We start from the raw sequence: 8,276 nt of genomic DNA on the forward strand, positions 1-8,276 counted from the left end.
CGCCGAGGACGGAAATTTGGACGGTCAAAATGGACCGCAGAAACCATTTCCGTTCAAAAAGGGTTCGCAGACTAGACAATCGGAGCCGGTATACGTGGAGGAGAAGCCCTCAGGAAAGAGCGAGGAGAAATCAAACGGGGAAACAGTTCCAAAAAAGCAGAAAAGAAAATTCGAATCTTTCAGACCAATCCACTGCTATAAATGCCACAAACTGGGACATATACCTGCAAACTGCGGGAAGCTTAGCGTAGTTTTTTTCTACGTAGATGAAAAAGATGAGAATATGGAACTTTCGAGCCCATATCTTTACGACCTGCAAGTTAATGGTAAACCATGCAGGGTGCTAAGAGACAGTGCCGCCGCGATTGACATTGTCCATCCGTCTTACGTGAGGGCGGATGACTTCACTAGAGAAGTAGCATGCATCAAACAGGTTGCAGAAGAACACAACGCGTGTCTGCCCATGGCCAAAGTCAAAAGCAGTGGACCATTCGGGGAGCTAGTGACCGAGGCTGCAGTTTCCTAATTTTTGTCACTGCAGCACCCTTACATTTTTTCGAATCCTTCGGATTGGTTACTGCGTGAAAAAGGGCTTAAGCTGGGAGAGGGCGTAGTACAGGCATTGACGCGAGGCGAAGCTCGTAAAATCGCGTCGCTTTCGGCTGAAAATGCACAAGCTGCTCCAGCGGAAGCAGCAAAAGAGACAACTTTAGTAACCGAATCCGAGCTAGGCTCGAAGGATGAAAAAACAGTTCAAGAAAGCCTGCCAGCTGACCAGCTCAATGAGAAGGTATCGCCAGGGTGTCAAAGTTCACCCCTGCAGGATGAGCCCGCTGATGCACTGGCAAGCGAGACAGGGTCATTACTATCACCAGCCTCAAAGAACTTTGATCAGCTCTTACGTGTGGATAGAGAGTCACTGGAAGCCGGGCAAAAGAATGATGAGAGCTTAGCTAAATTACATCACACAGCTGAAGAAGGCATTGCTAAGCGCAACGTGGCGATACATGAGAGAGGAAGATTGTTGTATCGGCACTACAGAGATAGAAAGGGTAGGATTTTAGATCAGTTAGTCGTACCTACTAAGTACAGGGAGGACCTTTTGAGTCTCTGTCATGGAAATGTGTGGTCCGGCCACCTAGGCATAAATAAATCAAAAGAAAGATTGCTTATGGAATACTACTGGCCTGGGTGTTTTAAAGACATAGTAAACTTTGTAAGATCATGTGACGCCTGCCAGCGCTCGGGTAAACCAGGAGAAACATGGAAAGCTCCACTAAAGGCAGTGGAGCTTAATGAAAGAACCTTTCAGACGACTTGTGATAGACACGGTAGGGCCTCTACCAAAAACAAAATTGGGTTACAGGTGCTTGTTTACCACGCTGTGTCCGGCTACAAAGTTTCCAGAAGCAATCCCACCAGAAGAGCTCAGCTCCACCGAATTAGTAGACGCACTTTTTACAGTATTTGCACGAGTTGGGTTTCCAGCCAAATTCAGGCGGATCAAGGATCAGTATTCACCAGCGCACTGACTTCCACATTCTTGCAAAAGTGCGGGGAAAAGTTGATACACAGTTCCGTCTATCACCCTCAGTCGAACAGCGGAGAGGTGGCATTCAGTGCTTAAGCGAGTTTTGCGTGCGCTCTGTTACGAGCACAAGGAGGTCTGGGAGAACTGTCTGCCGGCAGCATTGCTTGCTTTACGAACAGTTCCACATGAGGCTGGCTACAGGGTTCTCGCCAGCAGAACTAGTGTATGGGAGGACACTCCGTTCTCAACTGAGAATGGTAAATGATATGGGGTAGGAAAGAGGAGAGAGCCCCGGCCAACAGTGGTTGAATACGTGCTAAATCTGCTGGAACGGCTAAGCGCAACCGAAGAACTAGTCGGAAAGAACATGGGAGTAGCTCAAAAGAACGCCAAATTCTATTACGACAAGAATTCAAGGTTTCGTACGTTTAACGCCGGAGACCAGGTAATGATCCTAAAACCTTCAAAAAAAAAAACGAGCTTGAAGTTCACTGGGATGGGCCCGTTAAAGTCTTGCTCAAACTTTCAGATACTAACTATGTTCTGAAAATGTCCGGTCGCAGGAAGGAGGTGAGGATATATCACTGCAATTTGATGAAGCCGTATGTAGAGCGGGGCGGAGTCGTTAACTATACCATCAAAGAGCAGGATGGCACTAGTACCAAGTTTAGGGAGTATAGGGTGACCTCCAACTCTGAAATCGGCCTAAAAGAAGTAATAAACCTTTCGGTAAGCTCGCACGCTCTTAGAGCCGAGCAGCTAAATGAGCTAAAAGCGGTGTTAGGGGAATATCTCGACAGATTCAGCGATTGGCCGGGTAGAACCGAATTAATAACGCATGAAATTGAGCTGACATCAACCGGACCCGTAAGATTAAAGCCTTACAGGGTATTTTCCAAGACACAGAGAAATTATGGAGGCAGAGATACAGCGCATGCTAGAGTTGGGAGTTATTGAGCGCGCTGAGAGTTAATACATGTCGCCGCTAATACTGGTAGAAGCCCCTAACAAGGATTCTGGTGCGTGTGTTGGCTACAGGAAGTTAAATGCCATCACTGGGGTCAGCTGTACCCGATACCCATCATTGAGGAACGAATCAAAAGAGTTAGCGCTACTAAATACATTTCAACTATAGACCGCGTGCGGGGGTACTGGCAAGTTCCCCGTTCAGAAAATGCCAGCCGCTGTGCCGCATTCAGCTCACCTGTAGGCACTTTTCGCCCTCTCGCACTGAGCTTAGGGCTGAAGAACGCGCCGTTTGGCTTCTCTAAGTTAATGGATATTGTCCTAAAGGACTTGCAGGAGTTCGCCTTGCCATATCTTGATGATCTAGCAATTTTTTCGGAGAGCCGGGAACAACACGTATCACACCTCAAACAGGTGTTCTCACGGTTGAGGGAAGCCGGCTTAACAATGAAAGCGGAAAAGTGTAGATTTGGTTGTTCGCTGGTCACTTATCTGGGCCATGTTTTCGGCGAGGGCACGAGACGGCCGGCCGAGCTGAAAATAGCTACGATTGGAGAATTTTCACAGCCACGCATGAAAACATACCTTCGTTCATTTTTGGGACTTGTAGGGTATTGTCAACGGTACATTCCGAATTACTCGCAAATGGCAAGTTCATTAACGGACGCCCTCCGAAAGGCAGCACCGAGTAGCGTACACTGGGGTAAGGCGAAGAGAACGCTTTCCAAAGTTTGAAAACGCTATTGGTTTCTTGTCCTGTGCTTCGCGCGCCAGACTACACAAAGGAATTCATAGTTCAATGCGAAGCAAGCGACAGAGGTATGGGCGTGGTACTTAGGTTGGCGACGATAACGAGGAGCATCATATCCTCTATGCCAGCCGTAAACTAACTGTAGGAGAAGAAGCCTACAGTGCTTCAGAAAAGGAGTGCGCTTGTTTAGTTTGGGCCGCCCAGAAGTTGAATTGTTGCTTGTACGGAGCGAAGTTCATCTTCGAGACCGACCGCTGTGCTCTGACGTGGCGCAATCAAATATCACACAAAAATGGCCGCTTGCTCCGATGAAGCCTCACTCTCCAACATTACTTCTGCGTTAGATATAAGAAGGGAAAGTTGCATAGCAATGCGGACGGTTTGAGCAGGCTAATCTGAATTCTGCGTTTAAGGGTCCCGCCTAAATTTTAGGGTTATTATTGTTAATTTTGTTAAGCCTAGATCATTTAGCAGGATTCCCTCCATGATTGCTGAATTTGTCAGCACGAAATTGCTTCCAAAATTGGCATAGCGAAATGCAACATTTTTTTGTTTCTGCACTTATGTTTTCTTTGAAGCCTAGCAGATCTAAAGTGAGATCCAAGGTATGTCGTCTCGGCGCAGAGTCGTGTTGTGGGGTTCGTTTTGCAGTTGCCTGTCCTTGTTGGATGTTTTGGGGCGGTGACATCATTGCACAAGTGGTAGCTGCGAGCTAAGGCATCACCCCCTGGCCACCAGCCATTCTCTTCCTTCCCAGCGGTTGTCAGCGCTTGACAATCGAGATTTCCCGGGCCATGGCGGCGCTCTTAAGAACGGCCCGCTGAGGTGCAAGTTTTGCCAGCCGCTTGCGACGGCGGCGTCAATTATTCCTGGAACGCCACCGCAACCCTCTAGCCACACGGCGTCACTTAGTTTACTGTGTCCGCAGGACAATGCGCCAAGTCCGCCATTCTGCATCGCGGGATTGCCGAGATGAGTTCGACGAACCAGGCTTTGTGACGGAACACGCCACCGCCAACCCGGTCTGCTGTGAACAAGGGTGTCCCCGAGGGAACGTAGTTCGCGGCCCCTTCCCACGCACCGTTCCTGACGTCAGCCCCGAGTTCTGCGAAGACCGTCTGACCTCGGTTGGGGACCACGAACCTGTGCGGAAGTGTGTGCATGTAAGCCCTCGCGCAAAGAGGCGGCTCGCCTACGGTGCCTGGTCGGCTCGTCTACGGTGCCTGGTCAAACGTTTCACTCACTTTGGGATCGAGGGAGGACCGAGTGTTTATAAACCGCTGCTGTGCGGCTGCTCAGTGCACTTTCTCTCGCAGTCATGCTAGACTGATGAACTGCAACGTCCTTATGTAGATACTGTAAATAAACCCATAATCCTCGTTCTCGATGAGAAGCAGTGCTTCCCTTCGACAACGTCCTCAGCGTGGATTAGTTGGACGACGGCATGGGCCAGCTTCCACCTAATTCATACCCGATTCCAATCTTGACAACTGGTTACGAACGGTGGGGTTGACCTCCCAATCCTCAGAGAGCCATTCCGTGAGTATGTGGCATTGTGTATGTGACACTGGGTATGTGCCGCTCTTCAATGCACCTCTTTGACAACTAGTATCGCTATGTATGTGCCACTGGGTATGCGCAGAATTAAAGGCGGCGCCACCAAAATGCACAGCGTGTCCAGAGGGATGCGTGAGAGACGAGCCAGGCTTGCCTCATACATGACGCGTTTCAGCTATTCGCATAGTTGGATAGTAATCGTAGATGAGCTCTGCCCAAAATTTTTTTAAGAAATTGTACTCAGTGATAACTACCAAATGTTCACGTCCACAGGAGCATGAGCATTCATCGCACTGCTTTTGATTACGCAAGTGATAAAGGTGTCGCGTGTCCATTCATCGATGTGGGTGCAGGTATCATCTCCATCATTCACATCGAAAACTAGCCGTTCAGAGGCATTCCACTAAGCGTTTAGCGCCTGCAACATGACTAAAACAAAAGCAGACCGTGTAGAAAAAATCATATTAGGGAGGAGAGGGAGAGCGAGATGGATATAAGCAAGGCAGGGATGTTAATCACTCAAGAGTCCAGTTGGGCAATACTACGATGGGGGAAGGGAGAAGGGGAAGAGAGAAAAGAGAGAGAGAAAAGGTATAGAGTGTGTGGGGGCGGAGGGGGGGGGGGGGTGCAATAGGATGTACTTTGACATCTGCGTCACCGCTTACCTGGTCTTTCGATCACTGATGAGAACGTCGTGCTCCGAGTAAGTCGCCGGCTTGGGGTGCCCTTTCGCTTGACAGATGAGCGAAATTTCATTGCCAATGACCACTACATTTTGCTCGGGATAAAATACTGTGATCACTGGGGGATCTGAAAGAACAGCATTTTCTTTTACTTTGACTGCTGTGCCTTTGGTCAAAAGTATGCCATCATGATTCTGCAGAGTGTGTAATCCGTAGAGCTTTATTTGCAACGTTGTATTGATTTTCCTCGATTTCACAACACGGAAAAGCTTTATCGCTCGCATCTACTGGATTGCACAAAAAAAAACCTAAAAAACTGCAAACACTAGCTCGGCTCTCCAAATCATTAAGAAAACATGAAGCACATTTACAATCAGTTTTCTTGGTTTCAAGCATACAGCAGATAATTATGTTGTCCACAGTGGCTAGCCCGCAAAAACAACATAAAAGAGAGATAGCAGAAGATCTTAAAGAAACGCGCCGCACCACAGAGTTGGAGCAGCTGCAGAGCCGTCTCACATTACACCCCGCGTACGAGAGTGCTGAGGAATGAGAGCTGAGACACGCACCTTGAGCCGAAGAGTGGAAGCGATGCACGCGACACGAACGGATGCTTTGTGTGGTGCCCGAGTATGGTGGATCAAAAGAGTGACTGCTGTCAACCCAGTCGCCCTGACAACGGACAAGCACACTTGTCCCAATCCCACTAGTCAACGGAAAAATTGTCATAGGGAAACTGTTCTAGATGCCATCGATCGAGAAATCTGGTTTGGTGCCTTCTCTAGAAAGGAATTCTCAGGGTGGTAGCCTTTTCGTCGCTTCGATTTCACTTCACCGCGACCTTGCGAACGAAAGCGCTGTGCGTAGAGCTGTATTGAGAATGGGTATGGGGATCTCGTGCTGACAATGGGAGCTACTTTCTTCCTTCTTTGTTGTTTCCTACTCTTGTCTATGCAGGAATGGTGGGGCACGTAGAAAGTTAGGCGCACGCAGTCACACATTGTGGAGGGACGAGGGATGATGCACGGGTGATACATTTTTGAAATAATGCTGCACTATTATATCATTTCCCGCTTTTGACTTCTGCAGTGCGTGTTCCTTTTTCCTATACTGCACCAGTGCGCCTGACGCGAATGGTTCCTGCCAAGAGGAGCGGAGCGACTTGGCATGCCCTGACAGAACTCAAGAAATTTTAATAAGACAACATCATCTCACAGTAGCGGATGGAAATGAATGTGTATATTACTATTTCTTGTTCGGTTTTTTATTCATTCCTTTTTGTTTGGTCTTTTTGTGTATCATATAAGGAAGGTGGGCTGTTGTGATATGTCGAGGACTGGCAATAAAAAAGTGGTGGCTGGGTGGTTAAGGCGATGGACTCGAAATTCATTGGGGTCTCCCTGCACAGGTCCGATTCCAGTGGTCTGCGTAGCGGTGACTTTTTTTTTTCTGCCAGCCCTTCGTGAACGCGTATCAATGTGGCGAAGAAGTGCGGAGGCGTATTGGGGGTGAGCTTCACCACTGGAAAAGCTGGCGCCACCATCGGCGACACGTGGCATAAGGGATCACGTGGACACAGTGGCGGCGTCGGCTGCTTCGGCAGCGCCGAAGCGAGCTGAAAATTAAAGTCCCACGTGCGCCGCGGCTCTGATTAAGTAGTGAGGCTTTCCCGCCACAGGGTGCCTGCTTGACAACATTTGAAACTACTATAATAGGTAGTGGCTGCCTTTGGAGGCGTGCAGCATGGTAGGCTACTGCTCGGTGCCGCAGAGCCGGATGTGCGCAACGGAGCCCGGTGTCAGCCTTATTCGCACGTAGCCGCAGGGTAAGGAGCTGCGTGAAGCTTGGCTGGCGAAACTTAGAACCGGCAGGCAACCATCGGCTACAAACGGGGTATGCAGAAAGCACACATGTGAGGAAGATTTCTGCTACGGCGCCGGGTGGGCGCGATGTTCGGTGAGCAGCAGAAAACGCGCACTGAGACGCTCACCCGCGTCCGCTGCCCGGCTAATGTCAGGACGGTTTGGTCTATAAACTTGTTGATGCTTGATACTGACAATGCGTTGTGCCCTTTTCGGTGGCAGTTGCCAGCGTGCTGATCGCTTTCCTTTTCCTGTTAATTATATATGTGTGTGCAAGTTCACTGGAACGGAAAGGGAGCGGTAAGACGCACATTACAGAAAGGCATGGCATATTGCCACGTTTGTGTTATGAATTAACGCACTGGATTACAAAAAAGAAGCAGAGGGAAATCGCACGATGAGAAGACCGATAAACATATAGTGCGACTCAACTTGAGAAGTAACATAGAAATGTCCAAGAATTTAGAAGACAAAAAAAGATTGAATCCTCGCGACGGCATATCACAGTCGCCGTAGGCGTCGAAGTCTCTATAACGAAATTATTTCTGAACAGTTCTGATAGAGTCCACGCCACAATGGTTGCTAGTGTACTGTCAACTGCTCATAGGCTGCGGCCTAAAGATCACGGCGCGGTGTGAAAACGCTCTCACAGCGAAAGCAAAACATTCTGCGCGGACATGCATGCAGACGCGCAGTTGGTCGCTGCGAAGCCATGGGATATCTGCGTTGATGCTTCATTTTGTTATGCCCCGTTTGGTTATACAGACAGCCCACTATAAGAGCATATTTTACATAGTTTACTCTCAGCGTTTGCCTACCTTTCATGCAAGAAGCTGGTTCGGGAGGCTCCATCACGGCGACCGCGCGTATATATAATGGCGTTCACTGTATGGATTCGGTAAACAGACAGAGTCCGTAAACGATTT

The 8,276-nt window shown here is 48.8% G+C and overlaps 1 pseudogene; it reads left to right on the plus strand.

Moving 5' to 3' along the window:
• The first annotated feature begins 283 nt into the window (after positions 1 to 283).
• Positions 284 to 5,190, plus strand: LOC139052520 (uncharacterized; annotated as a pseudogene).
• Positions 5,191 to 8,276: the final 3,086 nt, after the last annotated feature.

This window comes from Dermacentor albipictus, unplaced genomic scaffold, assembly GCF_038994185.2.
Source record: "Dermacentor albipictus isolate Rhodes 1998 colony unplaced genomic scaffold, USDA_Dalb.pri_finalv2 scaffold_26, whole genome shotgun sequence".
In the NCBI taxonomy this organism is placed as follows: Eukaryota; Metazoa; Arthropoda; class Arachnida; order Ixodida; family Ixodidae; genus Dermacentor; species Dermacentor albipictus.